This window comes from Gymnogyps californianus, chromosome 6 (genome assembly GCF_018139145.2).
Source record: "Gymnogyps californianus isolate 813 chromosome 6, ASM1813914v2, whole genome shotgun sequence".
NCBI classification, from domain to species: domain Eukaryota; kingdom Metazoa; phylum Chordata; class Aves; order Accipitriformes; family Cathartidae; genus Gymnogyps; species Gymnogyps californianus.
This window is the reverse complement of record NC_059476.1, coordinates 38,938,530-38,960,757: the sequence shown is the minus strand read 5'-3', so window position 1 is coordinate 38,960,757 and position 22,228 is coordinate 38,938,530. Positions and strand designations below refer to the sequence as shown.

General features: G+C 40.0%; 1 protein-coding gene and 1 long non-coding RNA gene across 8 annotated transcripts in view; one reads left to right on the top strand and one right to left on the bottom strand.

Annotated features, from left to right (window-relative positions):
* UBE2D1 (ubiquitin conjugating enzyme E2 D1) overlaps window positions 1–22,228 on the top strand; it is a 197,364-nt gene that overhangs the window by 18,526 nt on the left and 156,610 nt on the right. The window lies entirely within an intron of this gene.
* The window catches only part of LOC127017640 (uncharacterized), a 195,829-nt gene that overhangs the window by 115,539 nt on the left and 58,062 nt on the right, over window positions 1–22,228 (bottom strand). For all 7 annotated transcript variants that reach the window (XR_007766631.1, XR_007766625.1, XR_007766628.1 and 4 more), the window contains 2 exons: window positions 18,523–18,572; window positions 17,048–17,108 (listed from right to left, as the gene is read on the bottom strand). This is a non-coding gene — a long non-coding RNA (uncharacterized LOC127017640). The remainder of the gene's footprint in view (window positions 1–17,047; window positions 17,109–18,522; window positions 18,573–22,228) is intronic.

The window sequence follows — 22,228 nt, the reverse complement described above, 5'->3', positions numbered from 1 at the left end:
CCTCTGGAAAAAAGCTGCCAAAGCCCATGCACAAAAGCAGGCTGCCTCTCCCTCTGTGTTTCAAATACACGGCTTACAACAGCAAGATTCAACAGCTGTAAAGCACTGGAATTGATAGCGGCTCTTTTGTCAAGCTCTCCCCACAAAGAGGACAGCACTGATGCCAGCCAGATGGAGCTGGCACAGCCACAGCATCAGCATTTCCTAGAGAACATCCACTTTAGGAACTGTCTCCTCCTCACACAAAAATACTCCAGGGACTGTCCAAAGGAGTCTAAAACAGACAGGCAATTCCCAAACAGATACTGCAGCCATTCCAAGACAGAGAATGTAGTGTATATACCAAGCATACATAGTAAATCAAGGCTCAACACCTATTTTGGGGAATTTTGCACTAATTTAGAGAAGGCACATAAGTGATGTACACATTTGCATGTACCTTTTTTATTAACACGGAGGTGTGCATGCTTGGCAAATGCAGTATGAGCTGCGCCTGGCAACAGCCATTAGTGAGTGCACAGAGATTTCAGGGCCAGCACGAGCTGCTCACAACAGCAAAACCTACACCAGAGAGGAGGCAGGAGAAGAGAGAAAAGAACTAGGCAGGCCCACAAATTTGATAGGAAAACTATGAGGTTGCTTTTAGCACTCTGGGAATTTTGTAGAAGTTTGGCCCTTTGAGCCCAGCAGACCCTGCTGACGCACAGCACCCACCTCCCGGTGCCAGTGAGATTGACCAAAATCTCCGCTTCAAATCTCAAACACTCTTTTACCCACCTCCAACGTCTAATTTGCATTTTCAGGCTGGGCATGTGTCTATATAACATATGCATTATGCAAATGTATCGTGCCTACCTGCATTTCAATGAAAAGTATTGAATGCAACAAATTCAATCAGTCAGGCAAATGAAATAAATAACACCCACCCTGGTGCACGTGCCTGGCAAGTGCCTCATGCTTTGGAAGAAAACCCAGGCTGCTGGGCACACAAACCAAACACGTGTTGTTTGTGGGTCACCTGAAAATAGTTTTTGGACTGGACAGCAGTTTTAAATTAACTATATATCCCATGTTAATTTGTGTTGATTTCGGCAAATAAGAACTTGCATAAACTCAAGGGGCAGAAAATAAATATTTTTGTGCTATTTACTCATTCTGGTTCCCTTATCTGCAGGATACAAATATTAAAGCCAGCTACAATAAACAGCTAAAGGCCATTTCTTGGCAGAACAAGGTTTGCGTTCTCATTTGCTGCCAAGGAAGAAATTCAGGTGCAAGCCTAAAGACCAGCAGCATCCCTCATTCCCACTGCTTGTAAGATATAAGGAAAGTTTTCTCAGATATCTTTCACAGAAAGTAACTCAGATCATGGGCTTTCACTCCGAAATGTGACCTCACTGATAGCACAGGCAGTTTTGAGATACACATCCTCCTCTTGGGGTTGAGATTGTATCACAGAATCACAGATGGGACTGGAAGAGATCGAAAGAGCTCATCTAGTCCATCATCCTGAACTGATCTAAATGGTAAATCACTAACAGTTAGTCCAGGGGGGATATCAGTCTTTTGTGCTAACACCAGCTCCATGGGAAGGCAACTTAATGTTATTTGTTAACTTTGTGTGTTAATAGAGATTACGTTAACAGATATTTTGCTGCCTCTCAACGAACAAAATGCTCTTATCTCTACAGCTTTAAAACAGAACCTTTGCAGTGATTTTTTCCTGGTCAATTATTCAAGATATGGAAAACATAATTTTGCATAACATGAATGACCAAGAGAGTATATTTTTTAAGTGCTCTACATAACTTTTAGCCCTCAGAGCACACATATCTAATTAGGCATCTGCTTCCAGCCACGCTGCAATGTTACACCAGCCTGGCGCTTTCACATCCTTTTTACATCATTCTAAGATAACACTTGGGTGCAATTACTGGAGCTTGTAATACTGTGCTACCAATTGCATACAGATCATCATTCTCTCCCTGAGCCAATAGAAAGATTACCCAGGAGGCTGAGATTGTTTTGAAATTAGTGCATCCCAAGAGTTATCACTGCAAATACAAGAGGAAAAAAAATAGCGTGGCAGGAACCTGACTTGTTCCAGGCTTTGAGATGGATTTTCCTAAACTAGCTCCTTACAGTGAGGTCGCTACCATGATTTATTTTGAATGAAAAAACAGATTAGTTTTTTTAAACAGGGAAAACTCAAAGCAATCAAAGACAAAACAGAAACGAGGTGTATATGCAACCCTTGACCACTACATCCCTGTAGGTGGGTCTGTGCTTCCACCCTTGGGTTCAGTTAGCTGAGTGACCTGCAGAGCAGCAGGTCTGCTCAGTCCTTGCAGGCTCCTCATGTCAGCTCTCAGGCCAGGCTGGCTGCTCCCAGCTCTTGGCTGCGATCTCCTGTTCGTCACATCCTGCTGCCTCTGAAACTTCCTCAAACACACAGGAACGGGACTCAGTTATGAACATAAAGGAACAAAATGGGAGGAAGAACAAATGCTGTCAGTCACTACGAGCATCAATGCTCCAGAACAGTTGAAAGCTCTTTACTAACATGCACCAGAACTTGGAAATAAAGCATAAAAGCTCATGCGCTCATCTGCTTGGTTGCCCTGGGTGCAATCTGCAGTTTTACATGAGGGCCTGTTTGTACACTGAAAGCATGACGTTTGTGGATAGTCATGACTCCTCACACAAGTAGAAAACACTCACAGATATAACTGTGAGCAAGACAGTGTTTCACAGCTCAGAAGAAAAAGCAGATGCCACTTCGACAGAAGTGTCTGCAGCAATTTCATTTATTGTTCACTAATAGGCATGTTCATTATGGCCATGCACGGGCCAGAAAGGAGAACAGACACCATGGTGCTAAGTATCAGACAGCTGCTGCCCATAAGCACTGGGAAGAGAGCAGGACCCAGCAGGCAGGTGAAACACTGGTACAGAACAAAACTCCCAGCTGTATACAAGTTGCTCTATTAAAATCGGTAACACAAGAGGGCCAGGACTGGGGTGTCACATGCCTGGCTCTGCCAAGCCTCGAACCCTCAGATAGCTGGTGGGCATGCAGCGTGCCTCTCGGAGACACCATCTCCTGGGTTTTCCAATGTTTCTGTTGGCACCATGAACCTCTAGTTATCAACACTGGCACGCAGCATTGGAAAGCTTCTTTATGTGAGCAGAGATGAGCCTTATCCTTCCCAGCACACACACTTGCCCTTCTTCACAGCTAATACAGGGAGTGGCACCACAGCAAGAACAGAGTTTAATTTCTCCTTTACAGCCAAATCATGGGATGACTCTTTTTTGGCACTGTTTACAGGAAGCTTCACTCTGCTTCAGAGGAATTAGCCCCATACCCAAAATCAAGAGAATACAACCACAAGCTTTCAGTCTTCTTGCACTCACTCCTCTCCTAAAGCCATCCCAGAAGCTAACCCACCTTTCTTGCATCTTCTACTGCTGCATTAGTTTTACCCATAGCCTGCACAGTTATTTCTGTGAGTCTCAGTACCCCTTCTGTGGAGATTGGGCTCATACAATATTTACTAACCTTTCACTCCTAAGAACTGTATATTTCATTCAAAAACTGAGTTGCATGTTGTGGATTTTAATGGAACAACTCAAATTATAGATTTCTTAAGTCATGTGGAATCTACATACTCTGGAAATATCTAGACTACATATATATTTCAGCTGTATTCCAAGATACTCTGGAGTGAAGTCTTTGGCAACTCCCTAGCTAAAGCAGTAACTATTTGGATTTATAAGTCACATCACTTTATCTGTCTAGCAAAAGGGCAGATGAAGATTGACCTGACAGGACAAGCACTGGGAGCAGGCTGTGGCGAAGAAGATGAAGGTAAGTCCAGCCTGAATTAACTCATTTTCAAATCTATGAAGATACACAGATTTGTAACTATGTTCAATGTCTTAAAATATCAGCAAGGGTAAAACAAAGCCAAAAATGAGGCTGCAAGTTTGGCAGACTGTAACACTTCTATGAGTTTTACAGAGTTTTCTTCTCATAAAATATTGTCTTGTCAAGTAGAAATATTTTGAGAAAACAACTTGGTAAATGGCTTTTTCCTTGAACATAAATAATAAAAATGAGGCACTTAAGTATGTCAAAATGGAGCCAGACACTTAGCCCTAACCCCAGCTCTACTTCTTTCAAAGTCACTCGTGAAGTCCCACTGCCCTCTGTCAATGCAAAGCATCTCTGTATATCCTGGCTTTAACATGTAATTCTATTGAGAAGGAATCTAGGCCAAAACAGAAACTGTTTGCTGAGTTTGCTTTAGCATTTTACCTGCTTCATTTATTTAAAATAAAATAAATAAAGAACCAACACGCTATCCACTACCTTTTCCTTTCACCGACACTAGGGCCAAACAGCTTCAGGAGACAAAAACCCCGCTGATCCAAGCTCCTCCAGCAGCACCAGTGCTCCCCATCACTGCTCAGCTGTAGGCCAGTTTCTTTCCTCATTTAAATCAGAGAAACCCCACTAAAGATGACAAGCTGCAAGGAAGGGAAAGCTCCTGCTTGCATAATCCTTATTATTATGATGAGTCATTTTGAAAGTTTCTTTCAAGAGGGCAAATGAAACAGAACAAAATACAGCAGAGAAATTACTGTAGCACAAAACAAACTCTCCCTAGTGTCTTCTATTTGAGAGGAAGAACATTTCTGAACAAAACTGCTTCTCTCCCTGATTGCAAACATATTTCAAAGTATGACTCATATTTGGAGAGGAAAACTTGTTCTCAAAATCTAGCACATTATGATCTGCAGCCCAATGTCCCCTCAAGGATTAAGTTTGGAATTAATGCCGAAAGATACCTCTGAGGACAGTCTCCGTTAATGTCGCAGCAGAGTCTGAGGAAGAGATCCTGTTGGCTGGCCCCAAAGCGCTACTTTTTTTTAATTTCATCGGTGCAGTTTGGAATTCCTCCTTCCAAAAGGAGTCAGCACAGAAGAGACAGCTTAAACCCCCTATCCCCAGTGCAGAAACCTTTTGGAAACCCAGGAATTGCGAAGAGCAGCAAGACAGGGCACTTGCAGCTCTTGGTGCTCATACCCATCTTGCTCCAAGAGATGGGCACGCTTTCCCAGTGACACCAGCTCTTTCAGGATAAGCCATCAGAAAGACACACTTGACACACCCAACTTAGGGTACAAATAACCCTTGAATTAGATTATTTCTTCACGAGAGAAAACTATTGAAAAACAGACTTTAGAGCAAAACTATTATCATTACATTCTTATTACACAAAATACCATGGCACTTCAGACATCACAAAATTACTCCAGAAAAGACAATTACTTACTCAACTTGAGAAAGAGCAAACCGGATCTTCACTAGCATCCCTCTCCCTCCAGTTTAAGGCAACGATATAAATTTTGTCAGCTCCAGCAAAATCAGGGCAAGGCAAACGCTGAAAGTGCTCGGCAGCCCAACGCTCACACTACTACAGCACTTTCACAGCCGTACCATTAGCGTTCCTCCTTGCACGTACACAGAGAAGTGTACTGCCACATACTTTCATCTATGCTTTCTCAGTTTAAACACTTGCTACCATCTAAGTTCACTAAAATGTAAAATAGCTAGTATTTTTAATCAAACTCTTCTGCCCCAAAGTTTGAGAGGCCTAAACTTATACTTTCATGAAAATGTGTTGGGATCTAGAGATTACTACCTGCTTACTGTGCTGTTTGAAAGAAATGGAAATTGCGAATGTCTGCACAGAGCCTAAAACCCATCTTTAGCCTTAAATCAGCAAAACACTGCATTCGATACAATCATTTATACAACTATAAAAATAATGTATATTATAAATGATGGAAATGTGTATGGTATGCTTTGAGTTTTGAAAATGCTCTGTAGTTTTGTAGGGCAGCACAGGGAGAACAGTAATGGGAAAGATATAGCTTTATAACCCTTTTAAGTTTTGTTTGGTTGCAATCAGGAAAACATAAAACAACACATTAAGGTTTGGCCCAGGAAGAATATCAATTCAGACACAGTAGCTGTTTGCACTGCTGAAAAGTTGCAATTCTTTTAAATGAAGTGTAACAGTAGTAATTGTGTTTCTCTGAGTGAGCTAAGAGGCAAATGGTGCATGAATCAATAATGATGTGGCTTGTACACCATTTATCTCTTTGCATGATCCACAGGAAATCCAATTGCATAATCACATTATTCACAGCCTGTCGAGAGCACAGAATAACTGGATCTTTTTAGTATGTGCATTTACCCCTATCTGCAAAGGGCAGATACCCACAAAGGGGGATCTGGCAGACCATCAGCCAAAGCTTCCACTAATAATGAGATCATACTCTCTGAAATTACCAGCACTGCAAAAGGGGACTTAATTTCTGCTATCAGTGAATCAATTTCTATAAATACCTTCAACATTTACAAATTTTTTGAAAGCTTCAAAGTCTTTAGCTGCTATAAAGCTGTTCCAGTGAGTGCTACCAATATGTCTGTTGACTTCAGAAAACAGATTGCTAGGAATGAATTCGGACAGTCAGACACAGGTACTTTAACACAATTATAAATCCCCTATTTAGACACCTGAGGAAGCTGCAGGTATAGAAGAAAGTTTGCAAATCTAAGTGCTAAAATAGCATTCAACGCTGCTAACAAGAATAGCCTCTAATGGATGAAATTTAATGTTGGTGCTCAATAAGGGCATGGTTTCAATGGTTTATCTTCCATCATCACTGAAGCACACATCTGCAGTGTTTACCGATTTCTGCTGCATCATTTCCAAATCCCCATTTAGGCCAGTCTGGGAATGGGACAGCAGTGCCACACTTGGTGACAAGCCCAGGATGGCAGCGCACATTTTTAAAAGTGCTTTTTCATTCCCCAGTTGCCTCCCAAATAGATGGGAGCCCAGGAAAGGCTGCTGGTCCTAACCAAGCACGCAGCCCCTTCCTCTGCTAGCTGGCCAGACAGCCTCCCCCCTCCAATCTTCTGCTGTAAAATATTCATCTCCTCCCAGTGTAGTTTATCCTACTCTGCAAAATTCTGGTACAAAACCAGAAGGACCAATCCTGCTGACCCACTTAATTTAATAAACTGCAAGCTTCTACACATCTCTTATTGATTTGGAGAACACTAACCTGTAGCAGACTTGTGGGTGAGGCACAAGGAGTTTGCAGCTGCAATACAGAAGTTCAGCTTTTTAAGCTCAAAAGAAAGTCTGTATTTCAGCTGGTTGCATTTTCAAAAGAAAAAAACCACGGAGAGAAAGAGATAACACACCTAAATATAAATGATTTAGGAATAAAAATTACTCCAAGCTGCAGTTTTACTGTTTGTTTTCTGTACAAATTGCCCACTTCTTTACAATCCAACCCAAATGGAGCAGTTACTGCCAGATGTATCTAAAACTCCAAGAGAGTTTCTTAGCCAGGAGGGATGCTGAGCGCTCTGCCGGGCTACCCTCCCTCTCCCCCAAAGAAGTTTTCCAATCCTGCAGTCAGATTTTCAGAGGGCATCTGCAGTTCAAGCCTTTTTGCTGCACTGTGCTGCCTGCTGTTCCCTCGCTATGTCAGAATCAAATAAAAAGTAAGCCTGAAAAATTCATCGCAAATTATTTCCTTTATTTGTCATAGAATAAGAGTATCCCCAAAGAAGCTGCTGTACCACAGACGAGTAAATGTCTCCTTGAGGCATAAACAGATGAGTTACAGGTCTCCATGTTTATGAAACAGGGAGAAATTTATTGCCTCATACATCCTCTTCTGCCACGGGATTATCACTTCAATAGTTGACCTGCTTAAAAGCGATACTGCAGTTTGCTGTGGCTAAAGGTAGTTACTTTTATCAACAGGATGGATTAGAGTTACAGGGTATGAAACCAGGATAAGAACCAAACCTTATATTGTCACATTAACTTGGTTTTATTACTAGCCCTGAAGGAAAAATAGAAAATGGAAAAATTCAAATAAACAGAAAAAAAAGCCCAGCAAGTGTTAATGGACAGATGAAGACTTAAAAAAATTTAAAAGCTGAAGACAGTAAATACTTTTTAAACACATCAAATTAATTTATATGTTTTTTAATACACTCCTAGTTTTGCCACAATCATCACTTGCAAGAGAGGAGTTGAACTGCTTTACTATTCAGCATGTAACCAAGATTCTGGCATCACAAAGCTGCATATGAGATGATGGAAGGAACCAGGAATTTTGTTTTGAGGCCATATCAAGAATCACATCCAAAAGATCATTTCTCACACAAGGGCCCATTTCAAGATGAACTATTCTTTAAAATAATGCAACTTCAGTGAGCATTTATCTATTGATAACGATGTCTAGACACTGCTACTCTAGGCTCTCTCGGGATACAACCCGAGATAACCTCTGTTAAAAGGATGCACAGGGAACTAGGAGGTACATAAGGCAAATGTTTCTTTTTTTGATAGCTAACAGTAGCAATATTAAGAGGAGGGGAGGAACACATAACAGGAAGCATCTTACAACAGGCAACATTTTTCATTACAGTCCATTGAGGTTACAAAATAAAGTAGGAAACAAAAATATCAAATACAGATATTTTACACTACTCATACTAAAACGCCTTTTTTTTTTTAAATAACCCAGTAGCCTTTTTGCCACAGATTCTCCTACCAAGTCTTCCATGCAGCTTTCTTCTTAAAACAACACATTCTACCTTCATTACTAGTGTAATATAACGTTCAACCAAAGTGATCCACATCAGGAAGTCCAAAAGTTGACATAGGAAGTCAAAATCTAACCAAATTCTTTATAAAAAGAGTAGTTTACAGAATTATTCAACTTTTTAATGTAGAAGTACACACATCTTGTATCCCAGCACAGGGGAACACAGACCTCAGCATAAGAAAGTCTGCAAAAAGGAATTTTGAGCCGCAAAAGAAGAGTAATACATAATATAACACTTGTCTGTGGAACATGTTCATCCTTCCCAGCATAATTTGAAATGCTGTCTTCCCCAAAGCACTAAACTGAAATGAAACCACACAATTCCTCTCGTCTGGCTCCAGAGTAAGCCTGCTGTTTGGATCAACTTTGCAAAATTGCAACTCCCAAAGAGTCCTCCCACATTCACTGAAGGTGAGAATGTACTTGGGGCTCCTGCATCCCCCAAGCAACAGGCAAAAACCATTGTCCCAGAGTCAGGTCTTCTATAATAAAAGCAACAAAAAAATCCTGAAGAAACAGATACCAAGAAATAATCATCACTTCAAAGGAAGGAGACCAGAAAGACCAAACTGCAGTCTCCTGAGGAAGTTGAGTGAAAAAGTACATCGTTGTGTTTGTAAATTCTGGCTGAGGTATGTTTGTAATACACTATGTTTTACCATAACAAGCACAACGATGATCATTCTTGTTACACTTGCAGTGCCACTCTGGGTTGCGTTAGTATTTAAAACAATATTTTGACAGATGGCCATTACAAAAGCTGTAATTCAATCACAGACTTCTAAAACACTCCAAGAACAAAAGTTTGCTAGATTTATTCATGCCATCACAGCTCCACTATCAAATTTCAGCCACTAATTCAACTTTGGCCCAAGCATACTTATTTATAATGCCCACAATGCTTAGAGAATTTAAAAATTTAAACAAAATGAATCTACACACATAGAGTACCTACCGTGTATCAGATGCACTGATGTATGTAATATTCAACAGTAACACATCATCTTGGCACAAAGCCAACTGAAGTCACAGAAATCAGATTCTCCCCAAACTGGGGTATGTGAAGTGAATATAAATAAGCTGCTATGCTGCTCGCTCTTTAGGATGAAATATTCAATGGATGCAGAGCGCTATCAGTGTGAAAGCACTCGGGGACCGCTCCTCAAAGAAGTAAACCAGCAATAACACCAATCTTCTACACAACAGACAGATGAGAGGGTCCTTCCTAACATCAAAGTATGGTTTGTGACAAGGGTCATTCTGCTGAGAAGAGTTGGAGGGGATGTTCTTTGGGGGGGGGGGGGGGGGGGGGGGTGCGCATTTTTTATTTTTATCCCATGAGGTATAGGAGATTGTGTCATAGTTTTTATTCTTACTTCTGTCCAGCATAACTTATTTAACAATTTGAAGGCCAAGACATCCATCTGTGATACAGAGTAAGGTGTATATCCAAAGATGAGATTCTTGGGATTAAACGAAGTACTCTCATGAGAAAGCTGAAATGGATTTTGTATGCAAGAGCAACCCTCTGCTCTCCCAATTTTGTACACTTCTCAGCTCCTTTTAGAGCCAAAAATAAATACATGGAATAACTCAGTCCCCTCAAAAGTAAAAGACTCTCCTTGCACCAAAGGAAGAAGCACCTGGCCAGCAGAAACTCAACAGTTCCCATAACCCTGAAAGTCCACAAGTTCCCAGTTGCTGCTGGCCACCACCAGAGGCAGGACATGAGGTTAGACAGACTTTTGGTCTGAGCCAGCACAGTCATCCTTAAGTTATTTTTGTATGCCAAGCAGAGGACATTGACATATGTAGGACCTGACTGCAAGTACACAAAAGACAGGATTGCTCAAGGCAAAAAGCTAATGCCAATATAACTCACTCAAGTGCGTATGCGTGTCGCAAATTCTGCACTGTGCCAATCCCCTTGTGCTGTGAATTGTTACAGCCCGTGGCTACAGAGCGTAGGCTCTGCAGTGCAAGCTCTAGGAGCAGCATGTCATTTTTCAGGTTATCGAAAACCCAGCTCAGCTAACAGGTCATTTATATGTGGGTCTAAACACGATGAGGCTCAGTTGCTGAGGGCTAGAGACCTGTGAGAAAGATAACATTTTAAATTATTTAAATCAATGCAGAGAAAGGCTTAGAAGTGCCTGACTGGAAGAGTTACAAACAGCACGTCCAACTTGATTTCAGACATGCTAAATAAGACTAATATGAAATAGAGTAAACAGAAAGCAGCAGAAGTGAAAGCTGCAAACATGACTAGTTCCAGACAGAGACACAAACGAGAACTTTTACTAGCAGAGACTAGCAAAAACAAGACATACTTGTCCAATCTAGATGTAAGATAAAAATGTTCTGATACAGGACTCCCCTTCACACTGACTTAATTTTCACAGTGAAGTTCCCATCAACAGATCACCCAAGACCTCCTTTGAAGTTAGGGTCCAAATCTCAGCCAGAGATAGATAAAATTCTCTTCCTTACAGACTACCCTTTGCTTACCTATACCGCATTGCTCTTCATCTGCTCATTGTGCCATGCCTAAATTTTTAAATTAAGTTCTTTCTAAGCCCCAAGTGTGAGAGTCTAGTATCTCAGGGACAGATAGCTCCCTGAAGTTTTTGGATTCCCAGCTCATGTTTTCTTTAGCAGAAGCAGCATGCAGCCTACGGATTAGTGTGTTTAAAGGGCCCTTCCTTATTATCAAAGTATATAACATCTAGAGAGATACAGCTGAAACTGTGAAGTCCTTTTAGTCTAAAATCTTCTATAATCCCCAGTTCAATTTTCTTAGGTATTAGCCAAGCAGCAATCAGTGCATAAAAAGGGGAGAGAAGGGACTTTTCCTTAATGAAAAATATCAGAAGTTCCCTCAAAAACATCCTCACATCAAATTTTTTTACTTCATCAGGGAATTCCACAGCACAATTCCTCCCATCGCTGGTAACGTTGGCTCACCTACACTAGGACAAATGATACTTCAAGACACCTAGGATATTAGCAGCTACTCTTTTAAAACAGTTTATTTAAACCCACATGTACAGCTGGCAATCCACCGAGATCAGACTCTTGCCTATGCCTGCGCTGACAAAACGAAGTACTGCTTGTTTTGGTTTTTGCAAAATTTCTCTAGCTTGAGATAAAAACTGAGAAAAATCCATTCCATCTGTAGTTATGTTCAATGAACTTTAGAGAGAAAAATTGCACTTTGTACATACAATGCTCAGTTACTGAAGTAAAAAGTTGGTTAACCAGACATGCAAGGAAAAAATATTCTGGTAAAACAGAAAATAAAAGGAATGAGAAAATAAATATAGCATCTTGCCTTTTTCAAACCTGTGCACACATTTTCATCTTTTATGAGTTTAACCACAAGTTTTCCATATGAAGTCAGCACTCATCACCTGAACTGGATTTACCCACACCATGTGGTTAAAAGGAAAGGGCTGATTGTGTCACATGCAGCCACTTGGGATGAAAACCTAGCCAACAGAAGAGCTCCTGATTAATCACATCAGTGGAAGTGATGGAAAACAAAGTGACAGACCCTGAAGTCAATTACTTAACAGAATGTAGCCAAGCACAAAAACAGTCTTCAGTGGAAAAAATCCCAGCATTACACTGCATGATAGCATTTTGTGCTGAAGATGGTATTGCATTCTGTTTTCATTATGGGAACATCTGATAGGTATTTAAGGGATTTGAAAAACTTGAACAAGCTCCTTGAAAAATAGGATGGTATTGTGCCCAGTGGTATAATCAAATGCTGAAATTCAAGCAACAACAACAAAAAAAAGAGTATTCTGTCAGAGGTATCAGATCAAACTATTAATCTGCCTATCTGTATTGTAACAAAGCAGGAAATAAGTTATCTTTCACCTGCTTAAGCTGTACAAAAGTGAAGGAGGAGATGTGTTTATTCCTGTTTTATAAATATCTGGACAGTTAATGTTAAAAAGAAGTCCTTTTAACACCAGAGGACAATTTGCCCAGAATACAATGAAAAGCCCAAAGCAGAGTAGACATTTATCTATTTGGAAGAGATAATCAGTGCTTTGTGCATTTTAATTCTTCTCTTCATCACTACATCTTCCTTTTTCTTTTGTTGCCCATGCAGCAAATTTATATGCTGAGCACAGTTCAAGCAGCACAGATGCAGGTATTACTGGCGCCAGGAAAAAATGTACAAATCTACATTTATAACAAAAATACCTCCAAATATTTTTTAAGTAGGTGTTTGTATGCTAGTTGGCAGTAATCCCAAGCTACCAAGGCCCTCTCAAACATCCCCTTGACATACGCATGAGTTGAATTCCTATCTCGCCACAGAGTCCAAAGGCCCGGACTCACAAACAGCAGCTATTGCAATAGGAGCTCTCATCCCAAACACTGGCAGCATTCATACCTTGTACAGCTGATTTAGGACTAACTTTGTGTTACAGTATTTGGGTATTACACTAAATTTGGGTTATAGTAGCTTTTCTACATGCCCATGAATACCTTCTGGTACTCTGAATTATTTCTCAGTAATTTTATTGGTTATATGTACTGATGTCACCAAATATGTTCATCTGTATTGATTTAGTCGTATAGCTCTTAAGCTGTGTCCAATCTCAGTTACTACTTACACTATGTTTAAAACAACCCCAAGTGGACTGCAGAAGGAGCTTTGCATCACCATTTTTATTCTTACTTTAGCTTAAGGCCAAGCTCAAGATTAGAGAACTGAATTCATTTTCATTATCACCTTATAAGAGAAGTTGTGACATAATGCTATTCTACTTTTAGCAAATTATCTTCCAACAACCTGCTTAACTGTCATGCTTCTTTAGCTTCTGTTACTTAAAAGCACCATTTGCTCTAGGATGTTGTGGATGCTGTCTACAGGGATTTGAGATGAAGAAGCCAAGGTTTGTAGAAGAGAAATCCATAAGGGTTACAAAACACAAAGAAGCTTCTTCGGACTTGGAAAAAAACTTTACTTAAGAGTCAGAACGCCAAAAATGGTTGGACATGTGGGGAAGGTGGGGAGGACAAGAGAAAGGAGGGAGAGCATTTTTAGGCTTTTTCTTATGCTCTTCTTGAGATGTCCACTTTTGATCACTGTTAGAGAAAGGATCTTAGACTGGACTTGGTCTGGTCCTGCTCAGTTGTTCCATATTGTGTTATCTATCACAAAGGCACCACATGTTTGGGAGAGTGAGGTGGAAGCCATTTCCCATAACGTTAAGGCAATTGTTAATTAAGACGCAGCTGCAGCTGTTACTCAGGATTGTACACAAGAGAGGAAAAAGAGCCACAAACCAGGAAATGAAAATTCAACCACATTTGCAGAGAACTAAATAGATTTACCTTGCTTAACTGAGGAATTGACTTGGTTACACTCTTGCTACAGAGAGCAGTGTTGCCAAGGTAGGCCCTTGGTTCAAATACGTGAACAGAAATTCATTCTCTTGAAATTCCTCTGCCAAGAATCTCGCATAGACTACACTGATGTACGTACCATATACAGAAGCATACTGGAATAAGTGCAAGCAGCGCTATCACTCAGATGTTAAGTACAAGGCTGTATTATTGCACAGTTGTCCATTGCAGCCTTTCAAAAAGATCACTGCTACCAAATCAGAGGTTAAACGTTCAACTGATATGACAGTAAAAAGCACTTTGTAAACTTGGGCACTGTTAGACCCATTAGTAGGTGATATCAGTAACCCCCTGGAAGATCTGCATGGATTAGATGTGCAAGTCTCACTACTGAAAAGTGGCCTGGCAGCTTCACAAAAAGGACCTATTCAATCTACACAGCACTCAGACAATCAAAGACAAACACACTGCCAGACCACCCTTATTTGATCGACTCGTGTATTTATTGTTCATTTTTTCTCTTTTCCTCCTGACAGCTTGTGAAAGAACACATTATATATATTAGAGAAGAGAGGCATGAGATTTCTCCTTTGGTTCTGAAAACCCATGAAAAGTAAACGTCTCTGAAATCCCTGTGCATCAGCCTTGCCACAACCCCACTAATGAAACTGAAGGCTACAACAGATTGGATACATTCACTCAGGAGGTATTTGTACTGCCTACTGCAAGCATTCACTGCATGTGATTCACAAGACAGCAGTGGGGGGCCCAAACGCCTCTCACACTTTGGAAGAGGCAAAGGAGGAAGATTCAGCACACTTAAGCTGTAAGACAGTAACTGAAAGCTACTGAAACCTGTGCTGAGATGGGGCGCTCTCACATCTCAAGAAGCTGACAGTTTAAGATGTTTAAAAATAATATTGATTTTTTAAAAAAAAAACAACAAATAATGCAATATTTACAAATATTAGTAACACAGGAAGGTCAACGCCCATATTACTTCTAACATGGGCCATAAGATATACTCCCAGAGAAAACAGCTAGAGATCCGATAGTCAAAACCAGTGGTCAGCACCATACCCAGACACGAGGGTGGGCATTAATGCCTGCCAAAACCACATCCATAATCCTGTGAATTACAGAGCATGCATGCGTACAAGAGGAAGGCAACAGGAAAGATGCACACATCTGAGGTGTACAGACCTCAATCCTAGGGAGACGCTTGCAGAAACCAGGGTTAACCCATCTTAGGCTCAGGTAGATACTTGTCTGCCTCAAATAACTCCCATTACTCCTCAAAAATCACCTCCCACCTGAATCTTGCAACTGCAAATTCAGCGGTTGGTTTGTTTTGTTTTTATTAATGGGGTAAGAGCACTTGCCCAGGAGCTGCTTACATTTTGTTCACTCTTTTCCTTTCCTTCAAGCGCATCAATACGAAAGATAAATACAATCTTTAGGCAGTATTTGGGAAAAAGCACATTAGGAGGGTAAAATATCAGCACTGTGGACCTTCCACAGTGCCAAATATTTGTCATACTGCCTAAATCAACAATGCGAAACAGAAAATTGCTGATAATGTTGCACCTAGCTTCAGACCTCTGAAGAGTAATCATCACAAATAAACAAGCTAGAAGAAAAAGTCAGCCTCTGAAATTAAAAAAAATAAACCAGAGGCTATTCATCAGAGGACAAGAGGAGGGAGGAGCATGAGACAAGATAATCACAAAATGCACACTTACAAGCAGGAAGAATGGAGGGCAAGTAATCTTTCCCAAGCTCCTACTCCTACCTAGCACTTCAAAAAGCTCTATGCACGTAAATTGAGAATACAAAAAATAAAATTGATTCCAGTGTTTATTATTTGTTTCTAATTCGTCACATAGATCTGTTAAGAAAACTCTTATTTCCCAGCAAATTCTCATTAAAGTAATTCCATCTTCCCCATTTATTTCCTGGATAAATCAAGTGACATCAGTGATAGATTTCGAGTGGAAGAGGTTGATACTCTGTGTTAGCACCAAGGATATGCAGATTTGTTCAGGTATAAAAACGCTGACTTAAATCCAAAAAAAGAACTTTATATTTGTGTGCTGCACTAAACTGATAGTAGGTATGTATTAGGTACATATAGACACACTAAGTATTCTTAAGTGACAACAGTTTGTTCCTCCTTGCTCTAGCCCCGCTATGCAGAACAGCTGGGAAACAGTGGAAAGCCACTGACAATTCCAGGGGTTGTTTTTTGTGATCCATCCAGTCACATTAAAAAAAATGACTAAGCTCAAAAGCTCATTTTTACACAGGCCTCCAAGCAGCCATCAGATAGTAACGACATGTATTCAGACACTAATGACCTCAGTTCATAAAATTTCAATTGCAATCCCAACAAGCAAGCAAGTTACTGCAGTCAGAAATACAAGTTTTTATAAATGTCTACAAGCTGCTCATTCCCTGGTTTTGTAAACTTGACAAGGAACATATCAAGTCAATCCATTAAGAAAGGCTATTCAGAGCCAGGCAAAAGAAAAAAAAGAGGGGAGAAAAACCAAGAGCAAGAATTTTCACTGAGAAATAAGTTTTGCTGCAACTTCTTTCTAAATTTTAAATCATCCTAGAAGGGAATGTAGGGTTTTTTAGAAGTTAAGATCTGAAATTTCAAATGCTTTTAAACACAGAAGTTGACTAAATTTTTAGTTACAGAAACTTCTTCGGAAATACATATTTTCTATATTCCCAAAGACAACATATGTTAGGTGAAACGCACGTCAGTTTTCACACACAGACACTTGAGGCTATCAAATTTACTTTTAACCAATATTTCATTTTCTCCTACCTGTAGTAAGTGGAAGATAAATTCACTTCCATTTCCGATGATCAAGTATTTACATTATGCATGAAAAAGAACAGAAGACTGTAATTACCTTTAACTAATACCATATGTATAATCAAGTTCATATCCTACCTGCTGCTGTATGTAGGGTTATTCCAGATTCTGTGACCTTTCAGCTCATGTCTCAGTGGCTCTAGAACAAATGAGATTTGATGAACACAATAAAATCTTTCACCTTCCCTGTACGGCTAAAACTATTTTAGGGAGTGCTGTAAGCAGGAGAGCAGCTGAGCCCCAGGACTGACACACAAGTGCATAAAGCACTTAAAACTAAACTCAATGGCAAAAATTCCCAACCTATCTAAGGGTTATTGGAAGAGAAGACACTAAAGGATAAAAACATTAACAAACTGGAAAATACTATGAAGACCTAGAAGCTGGACCAAAGAATATTGTTTAGCAGCAATAAGCTCTGTGGGGCTTCTCATTGAATATTGCCCTGCCTCTGAAAACAGGAAAATCATGGCCTGCATTTTGCATTTGCAGTACGTAGAGAATAATTACCTTTTTTAAAGTGCTGAAAGGACAAACCACTTCCTTCAGATTTGTATCTTCACATTTGCTGAGATTTATATAACAATTCAGCTCGAATAACCAAAGACTGACAGTTGAGTAAATTGCAAACAGAATACTTCAGAAGAATCTGAAAAATTACACCATTCCCAAAATGCAAGCTGGTGACTCCGGAAAGGTTTGAGAATAAAAATCAGTAAGAATATTTGTAAGTTGGCAGGAAAATAAATTCTTAGATTCCACGGATTCTTAGAATAAAATCAGGCAGTTATATTGCATGTCAGACTTCAAGGGCTCTTTTTGAAAGAATTATATGCATGTTCCTATAGTGACAGGGACTACATATTCTGAATTGAAACTAGGAAGCCTCTAGACCTCTTATTTGCCATATCACTGTTTTTTCAGACACAAGCTTCCTGGTAAGTAGTAACGTTGTCATGTATTAGGTGCCAGAGTTTTCAAAGCAAGCTAATTTTTCCTGGATCCTCTGTCTCTGAGCTGTTATCAAGCAGAAGCAATGATTACAAACTCAAAACATGAACTCATATTCATCTTAAGACTACATGCTTTTTCTTCTTTCGTCAGATTTCAAGGTGAACAAAGAATAACAGGATTTAACTACACAAGGTGTTTCATTAATGGCTTCTCCAAGGATAACACAGAGGTTTTCTTCAGTGCAGAAAGTCAGCAATAAACTTCCAACGCTGTGACAACTTTAACTGCTTTTTTATGCAGCTTATGCCAGGTCCTTATCATACAAAAACAGAAGCAATCGGGCCAAACAAAATAAAATTACACAACTTAAAAGGCTTAATATTCTTTGTCAGAGAGCTTCTAAGAAGCCATGGGCTTTGGAGGATCTCGTTTGGTGTTATTGGCATATTAATTGCAAAAAGGCAGGGATGGTTCTGAGAGACTTGTCTGTAGGAATAATTTCAAAAGCCACTTGTTCCAGATTAAACTCAAAAGGGATTTTTAATAAGCAACTTGACTGTTTAATAACCACAAAAACAAAGAATGATATTCAAACCTACCATTGTCTGTTTACTTTGTGTTCCCTCGATTTCTCAGTGGCATTTGGTCACTATGAAACGAAGAAAAGAAAAAGAATTAAGCAAGCTTTAAATCTTAGGCCATTGCCTGCTTCCGCACTGGTCAAAATCCACAGCAGCCCTAGTGAGATCAGCAACAGGCATATAAACAAGATTAATACCGGATGCTTTCAGATAGATTTAATACTGTTCTGGGTGGGTAGAGGGTTTCATTTGCATAATATTTTCTTTTTTAGCCTTGGAGCAACGAATGCAACCACAAACAAGGTGGCGATTGGGATGAAAATGCATTTGAACCTTTTGCCATGTATTCAAAGATACTAAAGGTCTAATTACAATTTAACAGGTTTTGTGACAATCAAAATACATCACATTTTAACTACAGTACTTGCAGAGAAAACAGTCATTAAAATGCACTAGAAGTCGCATCCCTCTTCCTTCCATTTAGGAATCTGAAAACAACAAATTAGGGATGCCATAATGAGAAAAAAATTTTATGGTGTTTTTATTAAATCTAAGAGGCATTTGAAATTATATTTGGTCTCAGTATATGCATGCAATTCTATTATATATTCACAATTACTTGGTGGTTTCTGAAAGACCTAATCAGATTCAGATTTCTGGGGTTTAGATTTTTTTATTCATTTATTTATTTTTAAAACTTGTGCCTTATTTAACAATTTTAACACATATGTGCTCCCCAGTTGAACTGAAGATTTATTGCTGATCTACCAGTCTCTGCCCTCAGACTGAGAGACTCGCACCTTCGCTCAAGGTAGCCCACTTCAAAGCGGTTACATGCCGTAGCTAATATTACACTTAAATGCAATTTTTTCCCCACTGAAGTTAATGAAAGCAGGTCATGCTCTTTTTGTTGATTTCATTCAAGTTTCAAGTTGATTCTAATAGCTTTTATGATAGTAAAGAATAATATATAGAAAGAGCCAAAAGAGAGAAGCCAGTCAGAGTAGCCAGATACCACACAATATCCAATCCCCCAAGTACACTTTGTGTTGGCTATGTAAGTCCCTACACTGATTGACAAGTCCTGCGCCATCAAACAATCACCGTAGTTACTTTCTAATACCTGTAGAGCACACACCTTCACACAAGCTTCCAGAGGGCTCCAGTTAGTAAATCATAGGATTTTCATCTCTATAAATGCAAGTCTGCAGTGATGCCCTCAACCACGTACGACTTCATCATACAGACCTGCCATCCAATACAGCATTCTCAATACAAAATCCAGAGAGTTTGACAGGAGATACTCATTCGATACACAAGGCACTAAACAAGCCATGCAGACTATATGGGATTAAAGTGGCATGTTTTGCTTCGGCAAAGCTTCTTGTTTATTCTATATCCATCTGAACTAAACCATTCAGCCTTGAGCTTCTTTACATAGTCCAGAACATGTTTATTCCTACATAGTACACATGGTTATTAATCTGCACACCGTGTGAACTCCTACTTATGCTAGGAGGAAATAACGGCATCTAAGCACAAGTTATTTTAGCTAGTAGTTTAATTATTTTGCACATTGCAATAGTGATTATGGAAGTTATTTAGTAAAACCTGTGGCTGCGACACCCACAGAAGAATATGTTAGTTTACTTGGCATCAGCATGAGTTTAAGACAAAAAGATGCTGTTTTCCTAGAAGTAGAATAATGAAGGGAAGACACCAACTGAAAACTGAAGCACATTAAGCTTATACCTTACAAGTTATCTCCTTAACCTTCTTACTTCTATTAAAACGGCCCTACCTTCTCCATCTCCTTTCCAAGAAACTAAAGGGGAAGTCATGAAAACAAGAAGCTACATGTCCTCTTCCTCCTGTTTGAAGGTCCCAGCCTTGCCTGGCCACCTCTTCCAATGCCATTAACTCTCTTCTCCTCATTAATCACTGACCACGGACAGAATGTCTGTCCCCCTTGCCACCTCTAACCAACCACTCTCACACTGTAACTATCTGGTTCGAGGCACCTCTACCTCCCACTAACTTTCCAAAAACATTGTACAAAGCATTACTGGGGAATTAAAACTGCAGCCGTCCCAGAAACATCACAGGGATACACCACCAGAGGCAGTGAAACTGGGGAAGAGGCAACCTTTCCCCTGGCTAGGAGAGGCTGCTGGTTTTACAAGGCTGTTTTGGGGAAACCCTCACCAACACCCCATTTAGCTGGCTCAAAGGTTTACCAGCACAGACACCAACCTATCCAGCCCTTCCTTCCCTACATCCCCCTGAAAACAGACTGGCAGCGAGGTGCACCCCTCCTGGCATGCCACACCTGCAGCAGCAGCAGCTGGCGTGATGGGGCTGGGGTCCTTCTACCCTAACAGCTCATCATCTCCATCTCATGCATTGCAGCTCTTCTACGTTGCATAATTTGGATTTGGTACCTGTTTGTTGGGAAGAGAGACCAATTCAAAAGCCTCATTGTTAGGGCAACCACCCGTTCCAGCTTTCATCCCAGCAGCTGTTGTAGTTTCTTTTACAAAGAGCAGCTACAGAAGGAGAGACTTAGAGGCTTATACCCCAAAAAAGCAATAGGTTACTGTCAGGGACAACACGGTCATGGTTTGCATCCCCTCTTTGAATATAAGCTGGGACAGACCAAGTTAAAAATGCTACAATTTCTCCAGATGTGCTCCCTATGGACTCTTACTCACGTGAGAGCAGAAAGGACCCATAGACATATTGACCACGTTTATGGGGGTGTTTTGGGTGTGGGGTTTTTTGTTTGTTTGTTTCAATTATCTGTCTTTCTGCTTTAAGAGTGGTTTATTTAGACAAATGCTTAGTAGGGTCCTTTCAGGTAATTTATTTTTGTGCCTCAAGTCAGGAGCCTGCTAGAGCAGGACAGCTGCATAATCTCCATGCAACCAGGATTTCCCTGTCTTCATGGTAGCGATCTAGCCTGCATCCTGTAAACACAGGGGATGGGTTGTTTCATATTAATGAAAGCCAAAATACAAATAAAATAAAACAGGCATGGGACTTCAGTGTTACAGTTAACATTTTCGGGATATACACAGTTTAACATCAGTCAGAGATTAAAGTCTTCCAGAGATTAAACAAATACCACTTACTCATATCTCAACAATTTAATATTGAGCATCCCTCTCTAACATCCTAAATAAAACTGTTTCAACATTACGCACCAGAAAGCTCCAAAAAAAATATGTATTTTCATCTTCCAAAAATTAATAAACTCTTTATCAACATACCTGTTTACTGATGTTAAAATAAGTTCAATCACTAATATGCAAGGAATTTGAACCTCAGATTAATCCTTTCAATTACATTCATTAACTGAGACTCTTGGTTCTGTCTTCTTGCTAGCTTAGCAAGAATGTCAACTTCTAGACTTAAAGTCCTAATAAATCTAATTTTGACAATGCATATCATTGCTTCAGCTTTCATTTTTGTTCACTTTTAACCTTACAATTGCCAGACTTATAACCTTTCTGAAATTCTGCCTGTTGCAGCAGGACTCATACAAGCAGGGCTTTGAGGTTTGGTCTGCTACCTCCCCAGCACCTTTACCCTGCAAATCCTTTTGGGCTTCCTCTTATCTCAGATTACTTCCCAGTCCCACCTGCCCAGCTAGCATCTGCCCTTGTGGGCTCCTAAACTGCATGTGATTTTCAACAACAGGTAATTCAAGTCTCCCGGAGAAGTG